The sequence below is a fragment of the Rhincodon typus genome, chromosome 8, assembly GCF_021869965.1.
Source record: "Rhincodon typus isolate 14 chromosome 8, sRhiTyp1.1, whole genome shotgun sequence".
NCBI lineage: Eukaryota > Metazoa > Chordata > Chondrichthyes > Orectolobiformes > Rhincodontidae > Rhincodon > Rhincodon typus.
The window spans coordinates 81,494,360-81,518,608 of NC_063339.1; the positions used below are offsets into that span (position 1 = coordinate 81,494,360).

At 42.2% G+C, this 24,249-nt stretch overlaps 1 protein-coding gene across 3 annotated transcripts in view; it reads right to left on the reverse strand.

The window, feature by feature from the left end:
• The window catches only part of dpf3 (double PHD fingers 3), a 98,684-nt gene that overhangs the window by 68,703 nt on the left and 5,732 nt on the right, over positions 1-24,249 (reverse strand). Inside the window, exon 2 of one of the 3 annotated variants that reach the window (XM_048600404.1) lies at positions 21,511-21,584. The exons of the other annotated variants lie outside the window; for them this stretch is intronic. The gene's annotated coding sequence lies outside the window, so the exon portion shown is untranslated. The remainder of the gene's footprint in view (positions 1-21,510; positions 21,585-24,249) is intronic. 3 annotated transcript variants of the gene reach the window in all.

Genomic DNA, 24,249 nt, shown 5'->3' on the forward strand with positions numbered 1-24,249 from the left:
GGTGGTGGTGGAGGAAGTATTGGGTATTCTAAAAGGCATTAGGGTGGACAAGTCACCAGGTCCAGATAGGATCTATCCCAGGTTACTGAAGGAAGCGAGGGGAAATAGCTGGGGCCTTAAGAGATATCTTTGCACCATCCTTGAGCACAGGTGAGGTTCCGGAGGACTGGAGAATGGCTAATGTTGTCCCCTTGTTTAAGAAGCGTAGCAAGGATAATCCAGGTAATTATAGACCAGTGAGCCTGATGCCAGTGGTGGGGACGCTGCTGGAGAAAATACTGAGGGGTTGGATCTATTTACATTTGGAAGAAAATGGGCTTATTAGTGATAGGCAGCATGGTTTTGTGCAGGGAAGGTCATGTCTTACCAACGTGATAGAATTCTTTGAGGAAGTGACAAAGTTGATAGATGAGGGAAGGGCTGTAGATGTCATATACATGGACTTCAGTAAGGTATTTGATAAGGTTCCCCATGGTAGGCTGATGGAGAAAGTGAAGTCGCATGGGGTCCAGGATGTACTAGCTAGATGGATAGAGAACTGGCTGGGCAACAGGAGACAGTTGTAGTGGAAGGGAGTTTCGCAAAAATGGAGAACTGTGACCAGTGGTGTTCCACAGGGATCCGTGTTGGGACCACTGTTGTTTGTGATATACATAAGTGATCTGGAGGAAGGTATAGATGGTCTGATTAGCAAGTTTGCAGATGACACTAAGATTGGTGGAGTAGCAGTGAAGGGAACTGTCAGAGAATGCAGCAGAATATAGATAGATTGGAGAGTTGGGCGGAGAAATAGCAGATGAAGTTCAATCCAGGCAAATGCAAGGTGATGCATTTTGGAAGATCCAATTCAAGAGCGAACTATACTGTAAATGGAAAAGCCCTGGGGAAAACTGATGCAGAGAGATCTGGGTGTTCTGGTCCATTGTACCCTGAAGGTGGCAACGCAGGTCAATAGAGTGGTCAAGGCAGCATACGGCATGCTTTCATTCATTGGACGGGGTATTGAGTACAAGAGTTGGCAGGTCATGTGACAGTTGTACAGGACTTTGGTTCAACCGTATTTGGAACACTGCGTACAGTTCTGGTCACCACTTTACCAAAAGGATGTGGATGCTTTGGAGAGGGTGCAGAGGAGGTTCACCAGGACGTTGCCTGGTATGGAGGACACGAGCTATGAAGAGAGGTTGAGTAGATTATGATTATTTACATTAGAAAGATGGAGGTTGCAGGGGAACCTGATTGAGGTCTACAAAATCATGAGGTATAGACAGGCTGGATAGCAGGAAGCTTCTCCACGCCCCTCCCCCCCACCGGAGTGGGGGACTTGGTTACTAGGGGTCACGATTTCGGAGGGGGAGAGGGAGAGGGAGAGGAGATCTGCGTAAAGAACTTTCCACGCATAGGGTGATGGATGCCCGGAACCCGTTGCCAGCGGAGGTGGTAGAGGCAGGCACGATAGCGTCATTCAAGATGAATCTAGACAGATACATGAATGGGCAGGGAGCAGAGGAATACAGATCCTTGGAAAATAGGTGATAGGTTTAGATAGAGGATCTGGATTCGTGCAGGCTTGGAAGTCTGAAGGGCCTGTTCTTGTGCTGTAATTTTCTTTGTTCTTTGTATACAGGAATAATATTGGAGAAAAAAAAAAGGTAAAATGTCAGCCAAGATCATACTGAATGGTAGAGAAGGCTGTGGCTTTGATGTGTTATGGAGTTCCAAGATCCACCAGTACAGCAATGTTTGACTGTTGTTCTTACATGTTAAAACAGGAAATATTTGGCCATCTTCCTGCACTTCCCTACAGAGTACAGTTATTCTACTATTCCACAGCACACTCATTCTCCTGTTAGTGCTATTGTAAATAAAGACAGCCTGCAAATAAAACACTCCATTGAGCCTAGGCTTCACTGTTATTTAGCACCCACATCTTCTACTCGTTTAGGAAGAGACAGAACAATTAGTTCACACCAGAGAGGAAAAAAAGCAGCTGGTCAGAATTGTGCCTTTAATTGCAATTAACAGTTGGAAAGCATCTTAGCTTTAGAAATGGTGCCACACAAACCAAAACGGACTTAAGAACAAAGTGCAGGAAAGATGACAAAATGCATAGAAAGTGAGCACAATACAGGTGCATTTTACTTGCTGTTAGTGGCCTCAACTAAACGAGTTTTGAGATCTCCATCTCAATTCACAACAGTTACCAGTCAGTACACAAAACCTTCAACTTTTATACCAGGCCTTGACATGTAGTTTGTGCACCACGCAAACATGCAGAATCAAAATTTTAATGACTAAACAGACACTTGGAGATTAGGCAAAAGGCAGAATAAAGTGGTCCAAATGGTAACAAGCTAGAAGCTATGCCATAAATAAAATTTGGAGTTTTGACAGATTTTACACAACTCAAAAGTAGTGAAAACATGGAATACAAATTAGTCAGCCAACATATTTAGTAACTGTTACTACAGAACAGGTTATAAAAACAACTTCCAATTACATCTTTCCCCAATGCAAATTATTGCGCAAAATTATTGTAAAAATTGAAGAATGGGTACATCAACATTAACCCTCACTAGACCAGAACAGTTTGGCAATGGCCCAGTGGGAAGCATCTTTCTAAAATGATCTCCCAATTATAAAATACAGAACAATGAAAAAGTTTCACTGAGATGGTCAAGACAGTCAACAGTCTACCTATACAACTGCATCACAAACTACAATTACAAACTACATATTCCACTGAACTGTCCCAAAAATTGGATAGAAGTAGGGTGCAATACCCCTAGAAATAGCATTTTCATGCTCACTATCAACTATTATTTTGAAGAAAGTTAAGGCATGGGTAGGACAACATTCCAGTTAAGAATTCAACACCCTCGGAAAGGAAGATCAAAAATTTAGGAGAGAATGAAAATAAAAAAGTTCCAATGTTAAAATAAAGAAGAGTGTATTTCCTATGAAGTTAGTCTGGTTGTACAAGTCAGAGATCACATTGAACACAGGTTGCAGATTTAGGAGGAGAGGGCTTTGGAAAGGATCAAACTGAATAGTGGAAAACGTTCAAGGGGTGACTATGAGGCAGGCCATTCAGCCCATCAAATCATCACTGCCATTCAATTAGATCATGGCTGATCTGTTAATTCCCAGCTTGACTTTCCTGCCTTTGCCCCTTAACTCTCAATTCCCTTACTGATTGAGGTATTTAATCTAGCTCAGCCTTGACTGTTTTAATGACCAACTCTATAGCCATTTACAAAGTGATTTCCACAGATTCACTATCCTCCAAATGAAGAACTTCCTCATGTCTGAATTGGGCAACACCTTAAATCAGATTTTGCTTGCCGATTGGAGACTCTCCTACAGAGGGAAAACAACCGTTTCACATCTACTCTGCCAAGCCCCCTACAAATCTTGGGAGTTGCAATCAGTTATTCTTTTAAATCCCAATGAGTACAAGACCAGCCTACTCAATTTCTGCTGAAGAAAGAGCCTCCTTAGCTAGAATCAACACACTGGATTTTCTCTGGACTGCCTCCAATGTTAGTACACATCTCCTCAGATAAAAGGGGCCCCAAAAAAAAAAGTTCACAACATTCCTGTTGGTGTTAAGTGAATATTGTTTTAGCAAGACCTCCCTATTTTTATTTCAAACAGAATGGAGCATAAAGGCCAAAGTCCACTTATGGAAGACAGTCATAGAGGTCTACAGCACAGAAAAAAAGACTGGTCAGGCCATCTAGTTTGTACTGGTCAAAAACAACCACTGAACTGTTCCAAGCCATTTTCCAGCACTTGGTACATGGACGTGCACCTTCATTGTCAAGGCTAAAAGTACTTGTTAAATGTTATTAGCGTCGCTCCCTCTACCACCCTTACAGGCGGTGCATTCCAGATTCCTACCACCAACTGGTTGGAAAAAGGTTTCCTCACATCTGCTCTAAACTTCTGCCCCTTGCACTACATCTATGTCCCCAGTCATTGATCCTTTCACCAAGAGGAAAAAAATTCTCCTTGTCTATGCCCCTCATAACTTTATACATCTAAGGTTTTACAGTAGATTTGTAGCTCTGGCCCCAGACCAAAGACCCAATACCCAGTATGGACTGGGCCAATGTCGTATACAAGAATCTCTGCAGAGACTGTTCAATGTGATGTTTGTTGCAAACAGGAAGGAAATTAACCACAAGGGTACACGAACATCAACTGGCAACAAAAAAGACCCAATATTCACTCATCTCCATCCACATGGATAAAGGAAAACCACCAATTCAAGTGGGACAACACCAGGATCCTGGGACAGGCAAAGCAGAGACAAGCATGGCAAGTTTGGTTCTCCACTAAGAAAACTAAATCAATAAACAGAGCTAGACCCCATAAACACTCTTGAGGAAAACCAGAAGGAGGTAATCCAGCTCAACAGACACCAGAGTTTAAGTGACAGGCAGGAAAACAACAGCGCTTCATCGGAGGCTGCACTGATGTTATCCAGCAGGGTAACAAAATGTCTGCAGAACAATTAACCAGCTCAGCAAGCCAACCAACCACAACACTTTATACATCTCAAACATATCCCCTCTCCATCTCCTCTTCTCCAAAGACGACAATCCCAGACTGTCCAAACGCTTCAAAAGTGAAACTCTTCAGCCCAGGCAACATCCTGGTAAATCTCCAGTACATCCTCTCCAGTGTTATCATATACCTGCTATAATGTGGATTCCAGAACTAGGCACAATACTTCAGCTATGGCCTAACCAACATTTTATGTAGTTCTAGCGTCATGTCCCTGCTTTTATATTTGATGCCTTGTCTAAAGTAGAAATATCTCATTACACCTTAACCACTATCTACCTGTCTCACTACTTTAAGGAGCCAGAGTACATGCACACCAAGGTGCCTCTGATCTTCTGTGCTTCCCAGGGTCGTACTGTTCATCAGATATTCCTTTGCTTTGGACTTGCTCAAGTGCATAACCTGACACTTGCCTAGATGGAATTCCATTCGCCTCTGAGCAGTCAGTCAATCTGACCAGTCCTTGTACATCTTCCTGGAATCTAAATCTTTCTATATACCACAACCAGCAAGGGCTCCAAACACAGACTTCTGTGGGACCCCACTGGACACATTTCCAATCACAAAAACACCCCTCAACCCCCACAGGGGGCTCTGAAATAAGGAGAGAGGGGAGGAGTGGGGCTGGGGAAGGTAGGTGGGGTGGTGATAGGTGAGTGCAGGTAGGCAGTGGTGGGGGTTGGTCAGTGACATGGGAGGGTCGGATAGGTGGGGGAAGGAGACAGACGGACACAACCCAAAACGTCAGCATTCCTGTTCCTTTGATGCTGCCTGGCCTGCTGTGCTCCTTCAGCAGTGCAAGCACATCCTAAAATATTTCTTAAGTGTTACGAGGGTTTCTGCCCCAACCACCTTTGTAGGCGGCGAGTTCTAGATTTCCACCCCCTCTGGGTAAACAAAGTTTTTTTCCCTCATCTCCTCTAAACTTTCTGCCCCTTACCGTAAAAGGTATGCCCCTCGGTCACCAATTCCCCATCCATCAAAAGGGAAAATGTACCATCCTGTCCACCCTATGGCCCTCAAGTTTTAAACATATCAACTCATGTCCCCTCTGCTCTATGGAAAGCAACCCCAGTGTGTCCAGAGACAACAAGGTGCAGGGCTGGACGAACACAGCAGGCCAAGCAGCATCATAGGAGCAGAGAGGCTGACATTTCGGGCCTAGACCAGTGTGTCCAGTCTGTCTTCATAGCCCAGGCAACATCTTGGTAAATCTCTTGTGCACCCTTTCCATGCTACGACATCCCTCCTATAAATGTGGATTCAGAACAGCACACAATACTTTACATAACGTTTCTTCGTCAAGGATGAGGTCATCCTTGACTTTGGTTCTCTGAAGGGGATGAATCAACCATAGATAACCAGTCTGTAACTAGGGCATATTTTATGATTCTTAAAGATGTTTTAAGATGCTATGTGCTATTGTTGCTAAAATGTCTTTGTTACTAAACTCCTTTCCTAGTTCTAATTCTTTTGTAATCATTAAGTTTTAGCACAGGTTGTTTCTGACTCAAGTTTCTTGCTCTCAAACAGAATGCTAAATTCCACCACATTATTGCTACGATTAAAGTCACCCTTGATTAATATACTGCTTTTGTTACATGCTCATTATCACTAGACTTTTTAACTTGTCTTACCATATAGCTACTATTAATAAGTCTATAGAGTACACCTACTAGTGCCTTCACCATATGGAGGAACTGAAAAATTTCAACGCTCAGCTCTGGTGAATAACTAATTCACAGAGTATCGAATGGTTATGTTTTATAAGTGCCATTAGTTGTAAGTTATACACAGTCTTGAAGGGCCTCGCAAAATCTTACATGCCTTATGCAGATTCTCCACTCCATCCTGGATTGAGCTAGATCACAATTCCTCCCATGGCACTTGTCCTTTTCTTTAAGGACAAACTACTACATCCCTCCCCCTTTAAGCCTTTTATAACACGGAAGTAATTCAGTTACAAAATTACCAAAATAGTAATGTTAGTGATAATTTTTGCATTAGTCCATCACAGTGACATAGCTCAATTTAGAGATTTTTCTAATGAGGCAGTTACTGTTGGACTTATTTCACAAGGACTTAGTCCTGAAACCATTGTTTCACCTATCTCTGTTTACAGGTGGATACCAAGTCTGGCCTGTTACAGGATTTTCTACCATGCACTTTTAAGCAAGTTGTGGTTCTTCTGGTTCCTGTGGCTTGTTTGACCCCTCCTCACTAAAAATTTTCCACCTTAAATTGGTGGACAGAGCTGCTCCAAGCCCTTTACAATTCCTGAGCACCCTTCTCTGTGCTCTCCACAGCTACAGCAAAGCAATCTCCGATGACTTTTTTTATTTAAGAAAAGCATTTGATTTTTACAAAAGCTTCTTTTGTATGGCTTCATTATTAATGTCACGTACCAAAACAAACAATTTTAATCTGTCATTTAATGCAGACCCAAATCGCAATACTCTGCGATTTCCTGGAACCTCACCATGAAAGTTGCACTGGTCTCCACTGGAATTCTCCTAGTTAAACTAACCATGCAGTGCTATAAAATTATCAGGGGTTTGGATTGGTAATACCCTTTGAGGAGTTACTCAATCTTGGAGAACGTTTTGATATCAGGGGACGTTAGTCTCACTTAAGCTTATGTCTGTGCCCACCATGCCATTAACAAAAATCACTTGCTCCTCTCCTGTTTCCTCCCATTTGAGGAGATTACAGTTTTAAGCATTCTACATACTGTACCCAATGTTCTGTAGTTGGATTCAATGGCTCTAAAATTTACGAAAGAAGCATTTGCCTATTATCTTCATTGCAAGCTGGACTTGTTTGGATAACAGTGTGGAGCTGGAGGAACACAGCAAGCTAGGCAGCAGAGGAGCAGGAAAGCAGACGTTTCAGGTCAGGACCCTTCTTCAGAAATGGCGAGCGGGGGCAGGGCACGGAGGGGGTAGAAAAGGGATTTTGTTTTTGCAATTTGCATGGTTTTCTAAAGCACAGAAGGTTGAGGAATGACCTGATAGAGGTGTATAAAAAAGGTTATGAGGGATATGGACAGGGTTAATAGAAATCAGGTGTTCTCTGATGAAGGATCAATAACAAGGGGGCATAATTTTAAAGTGAATGGTAGGTAGCTTAGAAGCTATTTGAAGATAATATTTTCTCATCCAGAGGGTGGTGGGGGCTGGAATGCACTGCCTGGGTGGTTGTTGAGGCTGGTAATCTCAACCTTGCAAACAAAAAATATAAAAAAAAAAAAAAAAGGAGTACTTGGATGAGGACTTGAAAGTGTCATAACATCCAAGGTTATGGGCCTAGTGTAGATAGTATTGCATTTTTGCAGGTACAGACTAGAGATACTCTGAAGGACCTCTCCAGTACTGTACAATTCTATGAATTTCAGATGCTGGCCTTTACCTTGTGACCAATGTAATAACTTCAAAGTTTGGCTCTGTTGGTTATGTACAGAACAGTGACATAATGCAACTAATAACATTACTTAGAGTACATTATATAGTCCTTACATGCCTATTTCCTGAGTCAATTGCTAGACAAAGTCCCCACATACAGATTCCCCACTCCATCCCTGATTGGATTATCAGGGCTCATACTCCTCCATCTTTTTGAAAAAAAAGGGACCAACTACTACTATTATCACCAGCACCACCTCCTGGGTGGACTGAACCTGAAACATTAAATAATTTCTCTCCACAGATGCTGCCAGACCACAAGAATTTTTCCAACAATTTCTGCTTTGGTTTTTGATTTCCAGTATCTGCATTTCACCCCCTGCCCCCCCCCCATTCTTTACAGTACACTGTAGGCCATTCTAGACTGGATATTGTGTAATGAGAGAGGAATAATTGACAATCTAGCTGTGAGGTGTCTCTTCGGAAAGAAGAACCATAATCTTAACAGAATTCTGTTGCATTAAGAGGGACATAGTTGATTCTGAGATTAGAGTCCTTAATCCAAATAAGGGCAATGTAACTTAAAAAGGAATGACAGTGAATAGGCAATGGCAACATGGGAAGAGTGCCAGGAAGGAACTGCAACAATTGTTCATTCCAGCCTTGGGGGGGGGGAAAAGTGGCCCCCCCCAATAGCAAACAAGGGAAATTAGGGATAATATTAAATCCAAGGAAGGGGCATTCAAATTGGCTCAACAAGAAGCAACAGACCTGAGGATTAGAAGCAGTTAAAATTTTAGCAAAAGGAGTTCAAAGAAATTGGTATGGGGGGGGAATATAGAGCATAAGTTTGCAGGGAGATCCAAAAGCTTTTACAAGTCAGTTCATAGGTATGTGAAGAGAAAAAAAAAGATGATTTGTGAAGACAAGTATGGGTTCTCTACAGTCAGAAACAGGAAGTTATAATGGCCAAGAGAGATGCCAGACTAATTAAATATGCATTTTTATTCTGTTTTCAAAAGGAGGACACCATTAACATTGCAAAAATACTGGGGAAAAAACCCAAACAGTGTTGGTAGGGAAGTTAAAGCAAAGACTGATAAAACCCTAGGGCCTAATAATCTATAACTCAGTACTTAAAAAGGAGTGGCTCTAGAAATAATGGACGTATCACATGGGACCAGTGGCACAATAGAGAACACACCCGATTACAGATCAGGAGATTGTAGGTTCAACTCTTACCTGGCTCAGATGCAATTTCTTCAGACTTCCAAACTGATCTTTTGGGCAGCATGGTGGCCAGGGACCCAGGTTAGATTCGGGCAACTGTCTACATGGAGTTGGCACATTTTCCTAGTGTCTGCGTGGGTTTCCTCCAGGTGCTCCTGTTTGCGCCCACAGTCGGAGGACGTGCAGGCTAGGTGGATTGGCCATGCTAAATTGCTCAGTGTTCAGGAATGTGTAGGTTAGGTGGGTTATAGGGTTTGGGTGGGATGCGGTGGAGGGCTGAAGGCCTGTTTCCACATTGTAGGGATTCTACAATTAAATTTTACAAAATTGGTTATCTTTTAAAAAAAAGTCTACAGGCTAGGTGACAGTTACTATGGACTGGAAGGTAGCTAATGTAACCCTGCTGTTGTGGGGCTGAAACAGATTGGAGATAGAGGGTGAAGAGGCTCTGTAGGGGTCTGTGAACAAAAACGATAGGAATCTAAAAACCAAGGTGCTGATTATCCAGGAGCTCACAGGGTGAAAAGGTGAACAGGACCTCAACAACCTCAAGTTAGAAGGTAAACAAACTCAAAGTGCTTAAGATTCACAATTTTAGTTGTTATCCACTCCAAAACCTTTACAGTTCTGTTGAAACAACCTTTTTTGCAACACAACCAATGCTTGAAAAGCACTGTCTGAGCTCATGAAATATGATCCCAAGTCCCCTTTGTGTAGTTCCATATCAGTTGCAGATAACTACCCTCTTGTTCACTGCATTCCAAGACTAAATAAATTCTTGTGCTCTCAAAAAAAAGGATTCCTTTGTAGATGTCCAGGTACTGACAAAAGTTACAACTCTACTGAAAAAATTAAAGCTACAGGCTAAATCAGTGGATGGACACTCCTATTCTATTTTCTTTCAGTATCTGTCTAGTTAGCTTGAATTTGGAGTCATACAAATAATGCTGGTGAACTTGAAATTTGATTTAAATCACTTTTTTCAAAACTGTTAAAATGTGTAGACTGACTGTTGTTAAATAGTGAAATTAAGAAAAAAAGCTAAGCAATACTACAAAATGATAACGTCCTAAGTGGACTCTGGATTCCAGAGGGAGACTCATACATTAAACCTGCACAAATTGTCTCCCACAGCCCAAGTGCAAGTAGAAAAGTTAAGTGATGATTTAAATAAGAGTATTCCCAGTCTACTGAGTCTCCTGGGCACTTAACGAACTCAGGTGGAGTTGTTTTTGAGAATGTTATTGGTATCAACTGCTGTCTCAAAACATTGAGGATTTATTAGGCAGAAGTAGAGTTCTACACATGATCAGGATGTATGTGCGGTGCTGAATGCTATCAGTATGATTCACGCCAGAAACAGTTCTTGTACCAGGGATTACCAAGACTTTTAAATCCAGGAATGTTGGACAAAGCAGAAAGGCAACTGATATCTTACATAATGTTATCTCACAAAGATAAACAAAACCTATAGAGTATACAAGCCAAAAACACAATAGCCATGCTTTACAATGTCAAGTAGTCAAATGGGGTGATGGAACAGGCAGAAAAATCCAGTGGGCATCATCCTCCCAGAGCTATGCAATACCAATTTTCAATCTGCCTCCAAGACACCAATAATGTAGAAAATGTTTTATCAACAGAAGGGAAGAAAATGAACCATGAATGTAAGCACACCCTGCTCTCTCAAAAAGCACTGGAGCAAGCACCTTAGTTTGTAGATCACAGGTGTTTATAAGAAGTCCCCAGTGGTTGCATTAAGCGTCTCCAAAAAAAAAGCAAGAAGCATCCGAGTCACCTTCATAATGCTGCATAAGAGCTTCAACATACAAATTCTAATCTTCAGCTACAGATTATACAGGGACAGAAACTTCATGACCTTTCATAGTTTTGTTATTTCTGCAAAAGTTTATTACATAGAGAGAATAAGCATATGAAGAGAGGTCTTAGACACTAATAGAAAGCTCTATTTGATAACCAACATACAGATTGAAGTAAAAAGAAAAAAAAAGTGAGTTGAAGAGCCTAACAAGGGGCAAGAGGGACAGAGGAAGGCACAGGAGTAGAAAGAAAAGAAAAAAAGAACAAAGAAAGAAAAAGAAAACAAGGAAGAAAAGAAAACATATGGGAAGGTTAGCTAATTTTCCAAATTAAGTACACAAAACTGCATTTAGTGGTCATCCAAACTGGAGTCAGTACTCATGGAATAGGAAAATGTTATTCCTACTCACTAGACTGTCATTCTGCCTGGGACTGCACTTGAAAATATTTGATGCAAGCAAACACTACTTAGGGAAGGGAGCAGAACATTCCTGTCAGTTCATGAATACACTACTGCAGGAATTATTGCAAATAGAGAAAACACGAAAGTGTAGGAAAGAAAGTTGATGGGGGCGGGGGGGTGGTGGGTAGTAAAATAGGGAGGAAAGCCTTAGACTACAGGAGGATGTAGACAGACTGGTCAGATGGGCAGATCAGTGGCAAATGGAATTCAATCCAGGTAGGTGTGAGGTGATGCATTTGGGCAAGATAAACAAGACAAGGGAATACATGATGAATGGCAGAAGGCTGGGAAACACCAAGGATCAGAGGGACCTTGGTACACACATGAACAAGTCCATTAAGGTATCATGACAGGTGGATAAAATGGCTAAAGCAGCATATAGGATGCTGGCCTTTATTAGTCAAATCTTTAAACTCAGAGCAGGGAGGCGATGCTGGAACTGTACAAAAAACATTTGTTTGGGCCTGATTTACTGTGTGCAGTTGTGGAATCTACATTATAGGAGGGATAGGATAACACTGGAGAGGGTGCAGATGAGATTTATCAAGGGATATTGCATGGCTTGGAGAGTTTCAGTTATGAAGATTAATCTGATAGATGTGATTGCCTTTTCCTTCTCTAAGGAAAACAGAGGGGACAAATGATTGAGATTTACAAAACTATGAGGGGCATACAATCGAGCAGACAGGAAGGAACTTTTCCCCTTGATGGAAGGAACAACCACCAAGGGGCAGAAGGAAGATTTACAGGAGAGGAGGGAGAAGGAAAAAAAAACATCACACACTTTCACCCAGAGGGTGGTGGGACTTTGGAACTCACTGCCTGTAAGTGTGGTAGAGTCAGAAACCCTTGAAATGTTTAAGAATAATTTAGATGTATACTTGTGATGCCAAGGCTCTAGGTCAAGTAGTGGGTTTAGAAGAGTGAAGTGTGGTTTTGACAGTGCAGCCCTTTACTGTGCTGTAGACTTCTACGACAGTAATCAGGAGCAATCCATCCCTCATCTATACAGCATCACATAATACATACGTTTCAGTTTATTAAATGATGTTTGGGGATGTAACATGACAGGTAATACTGAATATTAAACACGCATTTAAAAAATACAACAAATGGATTGATCTATAGTGAACAATTCATGTTGAAAGTATTTGTTTGCACTATATCCAACAGGAAAAGGGGACATCGTAAGTCGTTGCCGTTTGTAGAAGATATGATGCATAAGTGTTCACACAGTCTAGTTTTGAAGAAGTCCCCAGTGCTTTGCTGGTTGAAATAAAGTATAATTTGTTGGACAATTAGACAGCAAGAGAATGAAAAGTTGAAAATGGTCAAATCATGAAATGAAGAGGTAAAATTATTGAACAAAAATAACACACACACGTGGGCCTCAAAAAAAGACAAAAAGTGGCTTACTCCTGCTCTTAAAAACAATTCGCCAAAAACTTTGTTACTTATACAAGGAAGTGGAAGTATCAAATCTCACCTCCATGCTGGTGGGATAAAGCTAAAATAGGAGGAGTCATTCTAGTAATAAATTTGGACTTTACTTGCAGTTTGCCCCATTTGTTGAGCCAATTAATATTTCTACAAGTTTTGATTTGGATTCCAAATTTTGAGAACAATCTTCATTTCCTTGAAGGATTAATTCAGGCGTCTCCTGCTGGGGAGCCATCCAAAAGCCCTCTTACTTCCTTTTAAGTGGGCACTCTAGTGTTTTGAAGTCTCAACATTGCAGTCCAGTGGATTATTGTCCACAAAAGACCAATTCTATTTTCACCTACAAGTCAGTTTCAAAGGAAGGGTTTTTGCAAAATTGTGGTCAAAAGCATGCAGACCAGGAAACAGGACTCCTTCACTCAATTTCAGGGGACACTTGGTCACTAAAGTGTTTCTACTGCATTGCCATAAAACGTAAATAACTAATCCTATAAACTAGTACCACTTACATCATGCTGACAATATCCAAAAGCCTGGGGAAACTGTAAAGAGGGAGTTAACAATGCCTTAATTAATCCAAGGGCCATATAACACATTTCATATCAAAAATGTATACTAAAATCTGCAAACCTATCTTACCAGGTCAAAACACAATTAAAAACCTCAGTATTTCATTAAAAAGATATGTATTAGGATTACAAAAACAAACAAGTACAGAATGTGAAATGCTTAAAACATGGTCACTAACTTAATGTTGTGCTTGCTTGTTACAGCTGTCAGCTATCAGCTTGTTCAGCATGAAGAAGTCTTCAACCAACCATCCATCCCCTGCACCTTCTAGAGTAAGCTCCATAAACTGAATGACAAATTGCAAATATTAAAACGCAAACTTAAAACTTGTAAACTTCAGAAGTCATAACCCACATGGATCCCTCCAGCTGGCTCAGGGCAACAAAATTACTCTTCACCCCACAGCATTCCCCACCAAAACCAAGGGCATCTTTTGCCCAGCTCATTAAGTTGTTGAATTCAAATTGCTCATTCACCAGACCCATGTAGTCCAAGTTTGAAGAATACAGATTAAAAAAAGGAAGTATAAAAGGCTGTTTGATGTCATTAAAAAAATTGGCCTACTGGAAAAATCTCTGGCACGCTTCAGTTCCTGACTTGTGCCCTTCTGATCTGAGGCATCAATGGAGCGGTGAAACCCATTTTTTGCAACTGAAGTTCACTGACCATATCAATACTACTTTTCTGAAAAAAAAAAGTCTCCTCATTTCAGACTGGATGTCTGTGCCATGTGTAGGATTTTTTAAAAACCCCCACACACCATTTAACTATTCAAATCCCATTTCTAGCATTTGGCTCAAAAGCTTTCATGTTACAAATGCGCATCTAAATATTTAAGAAGCTTTCTGCTTGTACCACTTTACAAGACAATAAATCCCAGATTCCCACCACCCTCAATTTGTGCACACGTAAAAACCTCACTATGTAGTCACAAGTCCAATAATTGCTGCACTGCTTTCACATCTGTTGGATACTACCTCTCATCTCAAGATTGGAATGAATTTCTTTTACTATCAGTACATGGCTGGTCATATTCAATTTGTTTTTTTGAATGTGTATCTTCATATTCATCCGATGAGCTCTCTTTCAACTTCATTAGATTCTAACCATAGTCTGAAATGGCTATTTTCATGTGTCTGTATGTACTGTTGCCACATCCACATACCAGCTGATCACTCACCACTTTTGATGTCATGTGTTTTCAGTTGATACTCTTTTGTGCATGCAGTTTAGCTTGGCTGCAGCAATTTCCAAATGTCACATAATTCAAAAGTGAACCTGGACGAAAACCATTTACTGGCAAATCACCGCTAACATCCAAATGGAACAAAGAACTTTGCCTTAACAAGTTATATCAAAATATCTATACATGTTCTTAGCTTTCAAGATTTGTTTTTTGCCATGCTGCAAATCCAGTCTATAGGAGTTCTCAATTGATTGCATTTTTCAAGTTGGACTGGAGGGCAACTGGAACCCTCCTTAGCAAACTTAATATTCCGTGTAACACCGGCTCTGTCTTAAAAAAAAAAAAGCACTGTGCAAAATAGAGAGACTGCTTTGTAGGCCCTGCTCAGCTGCGAAACTGCCCTTCTCTTCTGGTTTTGGGTTTACAAATATGAGCTCTAGACTTAACTGAGCAAAGTAGATTTTGATTTTCCTTCATTGTCTACCAACTGGAACTGCAGATCTCTCGTCCATGGTGGAGTAGGCTTTTAGCTTGGCTTGCCCTCTTGTATCAACTATTGTTGTATTATACAGCCTCAACTTTACTTTCAAGGACTACATTTTGGAAAATCATTGCAAGCTATTGCAAATAGATCTGCGAGACCATGCTGCTGCATGAAGCACCAGCGTCCAACACTTCAGAATCACACATTCTTTTTCTGCAGTCATCATTCTAGCTGTCACAAACCATTTCATCTTGAAACCAGATGGTGCCAACTTGTTTCGTGGTGCAGAACAATTTGTCAGAATCACATTCCATTAACTCTTCAGCAGGCAGCCTTATGGACTTGCTTTGTCTCCTTCAAGCAAGACTACTGTGCAAAATGAATCAGCTCCTTGCAGCACAGTACTGGTTCCAGCACTTTGTATGCTTCTTTGTGTTCTTTGCAAGGTTGCATTCTGTATTTTAACCTTCATCTTTATGCTGGCTCTTCTGGAAAAATTTCAAAGGGCTCAGCACTTCCAATCTAACACTTGCCTAACTCTTAATGGCTGCTCCCTTCTACACTGTTACCTTGCTAGTCACGTTCTTCACAGAGCCCACTTTTTCTTTGGTTAGAAGGAGGGAGGGCAGGAAACACCAAATGTAGTGTTTTGGTCTTGGCCACATCTTGACACCAGGTTTGCTGACCTGCTGTACAGTTGCGATGTCTCCTAGAACCACTGCTGTGATTACTCTCAGCCACAAGTAATGGAGGGCTATGGACCAAGAGCAGGCAGAAGGGATTAGTTTAATTTGGTATCATGTTCAGCACAACACTGGACTGAAGGGCCCATTCGTGCTGTATGGTTCTATGAGTTTTAACAAAGAAAGAAAACCAGCTTTTTTGTTGTGGATGCAATACAATGAGAGGAGGATTTTGTCCATTTGCCTTCAATCTATAGACAGTCCTGGTGGCTTCAGGAAAAATAGGAATTTTATATGTCACAATGGACATACTGCTGTAAGCCTCTGGCTTTTTCTACCCACAAAAAAGTTATTTGTCTCTTGCATCTCCCTATGGGCATCAGTTTAAGCCACTGGAATAACGTGCCACCAGGGGTGGTTTTACCAGGCAAAGGCTGCTTGGTTTCATTCCAGGTGGTCACATGTTTCTGCATCATTTTCAATGAACCAGCTGTGTTGACAACAATAATCAAACCAAAATGTTCTGGACACAGGAGTCCAATACAGCCAACTTCATTTGATCCTACTGTTGTGATATGGAGTAGGATGAAGACTTTCCAGATGGCCTGTGGGCTGTATTTGAAACGTTTCTTTGGTCAGGCCACTTCAGGGTTCAGGCATAGGTATTCTTCTTCTGGAAGGCTTCTTTGATGCTGGATGGAAGTTCATCATCAATTGATGAAGTTGATGATCTGTCCAGCATTCATCAGACCCTGATTACAGGCATCACATATCCTTGATGTGAGCCATGACATAATTCAGCAGGTGCTAGTGCTTTGATCCTGGATGTCTCCAATTGATTTTGTATTTGACCTTGCTAAAAACAAAAAGGCACATTTAAAAAAAAAAAAATTCAGTTGATCGGCACCCCATCCCCAACATTCGTCTCCTATACCTCAGTGTGCATCCAAAAGGTGCATGCAGCAAATCATTAAAGCTTCGAAGCAGCTCCCAAACCTATGATAGTTTGGTTGGGGAGGAGAAGGACAGCAGAAGCACAGGAACTCAATTTTTCATCCAAGTCACACACCATTGACTTGGAACTATATTGTTGTTGCTTTCCTGTTGCTGGCTCAAAATCCTGGAATCTCCCCTCCTCAAAGCACTGGTGTACCTTTACCACAGACTATGTTATTTTGAAAGGTTGGGCTGCCAACATTTTCAAGGCAACTAAAGGCTGGCTTTACTAGAGATCCCCATAACACAATAATTAATGCTTCGTAATCTGGAATAGGGAAAAGTTCATAAATTCTCCAGCTGCATCAAAATCAGATAGCTTTAAAACTGAACAAACAAGTCTTCATGGTTCTGTCTTTGGTGATTGTCAACCGTACAGATATTCTGCTATGAACGACCCATGATCGTGGAGGGAGAAAGGGTTCCACAAAAGCAATTTTAAACAAGTCCGACTGGCAAAAAAAAAAAAAAAAAAAAAACCACCTCTTGAACCTATGAGCTGACTTTCTGAAGATATGAAGAGCTGCAGGCTGGAAGAGATCAGCTGGCCCATCAAGCTTGAGATACAAACTAACCATAATTAAGGGACTTTTTTTGTGGGTGGTTGTGGTTGTGGTTGTGGGGTGTTGTGTTGGGGGAAGGTAGGTTTGGCACAACACCTGATCACTAACCTACGAGACTGCAACCTTCCACAAAAACACTTCTCCATGAAGCCAATAGGGACAGTATAAAGCCTGCCAGCTTACTGGAAAGTGGGTGGCAGAAAGCACCAAAAATCAGAATAAAGGAGGAGGAAAATACATTCATTGAAACAGAATGGAACTCACGGGTTAAGAAAATACAGTAATTGGTACAACTCACTATGGTCCAAAATTGAACATTTGTTTAGGAAACATGCTAGTGGGCAAAAGTAACATACTTTCACTCCCTGCCACTCAGCAAAAAAAAAAGAAGCACACTTGTCCTTCAACAATTGCATTGACATCAGTTTCCTAACATACAGTATGTTAACTCAACTCACTAGTACTTCTCAAAAACAGGCAAGATATACAAATAAGAAACCCTGGTTTTCATACAGACTATCATTCAGGATGGCTGACAATACATACTAACGATTCATTTGCTCCAAATTAGGGACACTGTATAAAAGAATTACTCCGAGCATGCAGTTATATACACACAAGTCAGTGAAATCCTCTTATTTTATAAATATTACAGCTATACTTTCTTGCTATAGAATATCAAGCTAATTATGCTAAGGAATTAAAGCTCTGTAACTCCCTCTTATTGGACTGTCCACAAAAGGAGATGCTTTTAGATACACACAATTACAAAAGCAGCTTATTTTCATACTTGTAACTTCACCCAACGTCATCTGTCCCAACAAAAGCCCAGTCAGCTTCAACATTTTACAGAGAGTGCAACGCGAGATCACCTAAAACAAGAGTAAAAGACAACTTTCTACTTAACCTGAACCAAGTTCCATTCACCTTCTGATCACTAACCTACGCTGGATCCAGCCTAAGACAGGTCTACAATTTAACAGTCTCACTCTTTATTTTCCTATTCCTCCATGGCCTTGCCCCCATTCATTGGGGCATTCTCCAGCCTTAGAACTCAAGATATCTGCTTTCTTTTAGTTCTAGCTTCTTGAGCATCCCGGGGTTTAACCACAAACCAGCTGGTAGCCATACCATCTGCCAAATTCTAGGCTCATCCCTCTTGCACTTCTACATAATCACTTCACTCCTTTAAGACTGCCCCTATAACTCAACTGTAGGATCAAGCTAACAAGGTTTAGAGCTGGATGAACACAGCAGGCCAAGCAGCATCAGAGGAGCAGGAAGGCTGACGTTTCGGGCCTAGACCGAAGAAGGGTCTAGGCCCGAAATGTCAGCCTTCCTGCTCCTCGGCCTGCTGTGTTCAACCAGCTCTAAACCTTGTTATCTCAGATTCTCCAGTTCCTACTATCTCTCTAGGATCAAGCTCTTGGTAATCATCCCCAATATCGCCTATGGCTCACTGTCAAATCTTACTTCTATTAGAATGCTCCTGAGATGCATATTGGGTCATTTTATTGTGTTAAAATGTCACATATCAACATAATGTTAATAAGTGGGACACATCCCAAGTACCTTGTCAGACTTTACCTTTTCCTGCATTCAACAGCTCAAATTCTATGCTTGTAAACTGTTCAAAGTCCAAACTGGTAATAGGGTTAATCTGACTGGTGAACTGGATCATAACCAAAAAACCTCACTGGAATGAGGGTCAGATGGATCTTATTGAGTGAGAGATCCTGGTTGGCTCAGGTTAACAACCCCATTCAGGGAGCCCTGGCTGACAGATGTAAAGAGAGAGGTTCAGAATGTCTCCTCAGTCCAGGGACTGAGGCTGAGCTGGCTAGTCAGAGCCCATCTACCGTGCACAAGTAAAAGAACTTGGTAACAGGATACTGGCCTCTGCAGTTATTTCAGTGATGAGGAGAGAAAACACAGTTTGCTCCTGAAGAAAATTCACTCAACTTGAGTTGGAGTAAGCATTTCTGGCATCATGTCTTTATTTGGGAAGCTTGACTTGTTTGATCCTGCTGAAGACAAGGCCCACTATGTGGAAGGAATGCATTATATTTTCTTGGGCAAATGACATTGCTTTTCATCTGCCCCACTGGACAAGTCTTCTGACTGCTTGCAGACCCACATCATTTGCCATTATTAGGAGCCTAACTTTCCCTAAGGCAACAGATGCTAAAGCCTTTCAAGAGTTGATGGATTTAGCTAAAGAATGTTACAACCAATAGCCTCCCCTAATTCAGAGATGTTATCGGCTTTAATCAGCAGTTTGAGAACCAGGGGAATCTGTATCAGGATTTGTGACGAGGTTAAGTCAATTGGTAGAGGCATGTGATTTTGGGTTAACCCTCAATGAGATGCTGAGACACCATTTGGTATGTGAGATCACTGACATAACCATGAAAGAGCACCCACCAGCTGAAGCCCAACTGGACTTCAAAATGGGCACTACAACTGGCTTTGTTGTTAGAAAATGTGGCAACCTCTGAGCTACAAGGCATTCCACTGGAAGTGGGCACCTCACCTGTCCAACTGAGCTTGGAGAACACCACTTGAGTGTAGGCAGTTGTACAGCCTCACACAGGCAATATCCTGAGCAGAGAGACCCCAGGTCAACCCAAAACAAAACTGAGCCTCGGCCTAGTGGCTAATATGTTCTTCAGGATCTGGGCCGGCAAGCCATTAGCAGCTTCTATAATATTCAGACTCGAGGCCTGACTTGAGTAAAAGAACTCATAAGCCATTATACAGGAAATTGCACACACTGGATGTGGCTTGGAACTGTTAAATTGCATAGATCCAAATCAAAATGGAGGTCAATGCCGGTGCAGTTGTAACAGAAGCAGGATTTGCTCTGCACTCCAACCCTTACATTTACGCAAGACCTCAGCTAGAGTGAGAACTATACCAGGGAACCATTACAGATTAAGGGTACAACCCCTGTTCTGGTTTCCTATGAGAAAAAGTTGTTGCAGTTACCATTGATTGTAGTAAAAGGCTCGGGGGTAAGCTTGATGGATTGGAAATCGGTTCAGAAAGATTCACCTTGGGTGGCTCAACATTTTTCAATTAGAAAGTGGCTGCTCGAGTGAAGACCTAAGTACCCAGACATTTTTCCAGGAAAGTTCAGGGACTATCAAAAAGAGCCAAGACGACCTTACATGTTGAGCAGGAAACAATTCAGTGATTCTGTAAGGCCCTCCCATTGATACTTGCCTTATGGGCAAGAAGTAGAGTCAGAAATCAAGAGGCTGGAAAGCAAAGGAATTGTCTGACAAATGCAGTTTGCACAGTTAGGTAGTACCAATTGTGAAGCCCGATGGCTTGGTTCACCTTTGGGGGGATTTTAAGCAAGTGGTAAAGTGCTTCTCAACTGTATAAATACACAATTGCTCGCACAGAACTTGTGCACAAAACCAGCAGGGGGCTGTCCTTCACAAAGCTGGATATGAGCCATGCCTACAAGTAACTGCAACTAGGAGTCCCAGATGGATGCTACAATTAATACCAATAACAGTTTGTACCAATATACAAGACTACCATTTGGGGTATCTCAGTCTGTGCCCTTTTCCAGCAGACAATGCAGAACATTTTACAAGGGCTACCCCAGGTTGCCATTTATTGGGATGATGTGCTAATAACTGGTAAGATCAATAAAGAGCACTTTGACAGTGATTAAACGTTTCTCCCAGGTGGGCATATGCCTTAGAGAAAAACATGTGCTCCAGGCAGCCCAAAAGACCTACTTGGGCGAGAGTTAACAAAACCAGGTTACACCTATCAGAACGTAATGTGAGGGCAATCAAAGGAGCTCCGGCTCCCACGTCTGTACTGGAGCTTAAGTATTTCTTTGGGTCGGAGAATTATTATTATGGGAAATTCATACGTAACCCAGCTTCCACCTTTGCACTCTTACACCTGCTGTTGGAAAAGGGTCAGCTTTGGAAATGGTCACGTAGACAAGCAGCAGCTTTTAGGGAGATGAATGAGCAGCTATTGTAGTTGAATGTGTTGGTCCACTACGAACACAGGCCAAAAGTGGTGCTGACATGCGATGCCTCCTTGTACGGTATCAGGGTAGTGTTGGCTCACCAGTGGCCCAATGCTGACAAATGCCCGATAGCGTATGCTCCCCAGACTTTGGCCCATACCGAACATAAATGCACCTAGATAGAGAAGGAAGGTTTGACGGTAAATCTTTGGTGTGAGAAAAAGTTACACCAATACCTTATTGATGTAAATCTCTAATAGTAATGGACCACAAACCGCTACTAGGGCTCATAGAACCCCTACAGTGTAGCATCAGGCCTGTCGGCCTAACAAGTCCACACCGACCCTACAGCATCCCATCCAGACCCATCCCCTGTAACCCACCTAATCTACATATCCCCGAATACTATGGGCAATTTAGGATGGCCAATCCACTTAGCCTGCACATCTTTGGGCTGTGGGAAGAAACTGGAGGAAGCCCATGCAGACACTGTGAGAATGTGCAAACTCCACACAGACAGTCAACCGAGTGTGGAATTGAACCTAGGTCCCTGGCACTGCGAGGCAGCAATGCTAACCACTGAGCCACTGTGCTGCCCCAGCTATTTAAAGACAACAAGGCCATGTCACCCATAGCTTCTGGTCAAATTCAGCAGTGGGCCCTCATTCTCAGTGCGTACAACTACAAGTTGTAACACTGTCCAAGAGGCCAAGTACCAAATGCTTTCAGTCACCTCCGACTGGCAGATGCACCACAGGTGGTGGTGCCTCCCCTGGAACACAGTCTGTTCTCGTTTTAAAACCTTTGACACGCTTTTGGTCACTGCTGACAATATCTGACTGTGCAAAGAAAAAGAGAACAGATCCTGTCCTGGCAAAACTAAAAACAGCTGCTGGTAATGGCCGAGGGTGTGTGTGCGCGTGGAAAGAAGAGGAAGGGAACAAAAGCACTATCACAACCAGTTTCCTGGACCCAGCAAGTCCAGATCGCTGTAGAGGATGGCATATCATGGGGAGCAAGAAAGCGAGTGTTCCGAGCAAAGGCTGCTGCCAGATACTGGCTGTATTTCACAAGGATCATCCAGAGGTTTCCAAAATGAAACATGGTGACAAGGCATTACGGCTGGTGGCCAGGATTGGATGCTGTCATAACTGGGTTGGTGGGGCAGTGCCAGATTGCCAACAAGGACAAAAATTACCACCAGTGGCGCTCCTACATTCGTGGGAATGGCCTAGTAAACCCTGGACTCCGTTACATGTCAACTATGCAAGTCTTTTCATGGGTTTAATGTTCTTGGTCATTGTGGATGCCTGTTCAAAGTGGTTAGACATGCATAGAGTTAATTTAGCAAGATTAGGGATGATTGAAAAGCTGTGAGCATTTGCTCATGATGCACTGACTCACAGACAACAGGATGTTATTATCAGCAGGGATTGAGTATTTTCTAAAGTCAATATACCAATTCAATGGTGTGACAGAAAGCAGTCCAAACATTGAAGGCACGCTTAAAGAAACAGCCTATAAACTTCACTCAATACCAAACTGTCCTGATTCCTGTTTGATTATAGGACCACCCCTCAAGCAACTATAGGGATGGCTGCAGCAGAGTTGCTAACATGGAGAAGATTCCACCAGGTTTAACCTCGTACTCCCAGAACCAGGGTGGGGGTTGAAACAGCAGGAATGCTGATGCCAGCGACATCCCTCCTGTAAGCATGAGACACGGTTTACTTTAGGGGTCAAAGTTTGGTGTCGATACCATGGAAACGGCCCTGCATGCATTCAAGGCATGGTTGACATGAGGTCAGGTCCAGATACAAAATTCAGACAAGTGAGATGGACCTGAACAAACATGTGGATCACCTGAAAGCTACTACCTCACAACCAGAGCAGGACAAAACATACCTGGCTCCTCAGAACAGCCAGAAACTGTGGGTTCTTCTCTGTCCAGCATTGCTGAAACCTCAAAATCCAAAATGGATGCAATCTCGACACTTACCACCTAAAGAGGAGGAAACTCTCCCCAAGACACTCCAGGTGGAAGATTTGGTTTATTGTAGTCATGTGTACCCAAGTACAGTGAAAAGCTTTGTCTTGCGAGCAGTACAGGCAGATCATAACAAACAAGAGGTATACAGATCATAGTGAGGCACACAGGTTACACTGCATAGCAGGGGCGCAAAGAAGTCAGACAGTCCATTCAGTCTAATAACAGGGAAGAAGCTGTTCTTGGTGGATGTTCAAACCGCTGTACCTTCTGCCTGATGGAAAAGAATGTAGGAGAGCACTGATGGTGTGGGAGGGGTCTTTGACGATGTTGGCAGCCTTTCCACAAGATGGGCTACAGTCCCAGACACGCCATCCACGTTCACGTCATGACTCGGAGGAACTGAACCTGGGCAAAAACATCCCAGGAGAAGCTAGAAGAAAAGAATACGCCTACATCCCTGCATTTAATGGGGAAAGGTTATAGTGACTGGAATGAGGGCCAGGTGGATCTCATTGACAGATTCTTGATTGGAGTTAAACAGCCATTCAGGGAGCCCTGGTTAACAGATATAAACAGGAGATTCAGAAGGTCTCCTCAGTCTAGGGTCTGGTTCTGAGCTAGCACATGTAAATAAAGGAAGACTTAGAACATAACAGTACAGTACAGCACAGCACAGGCCCTTCGGCCCACGATGTTGTGCCGAACTTTTACCCTAATCCTAAGATCTATCTAACTTCCACCCCTACCTTATACTATCATCCGTATGCCTATCTAATAGCCACTTAAATACCCCTAACGAGGCCGACTCCACTACCTTCTCTGGCAATCATTCCATGCCCTGACCACACTG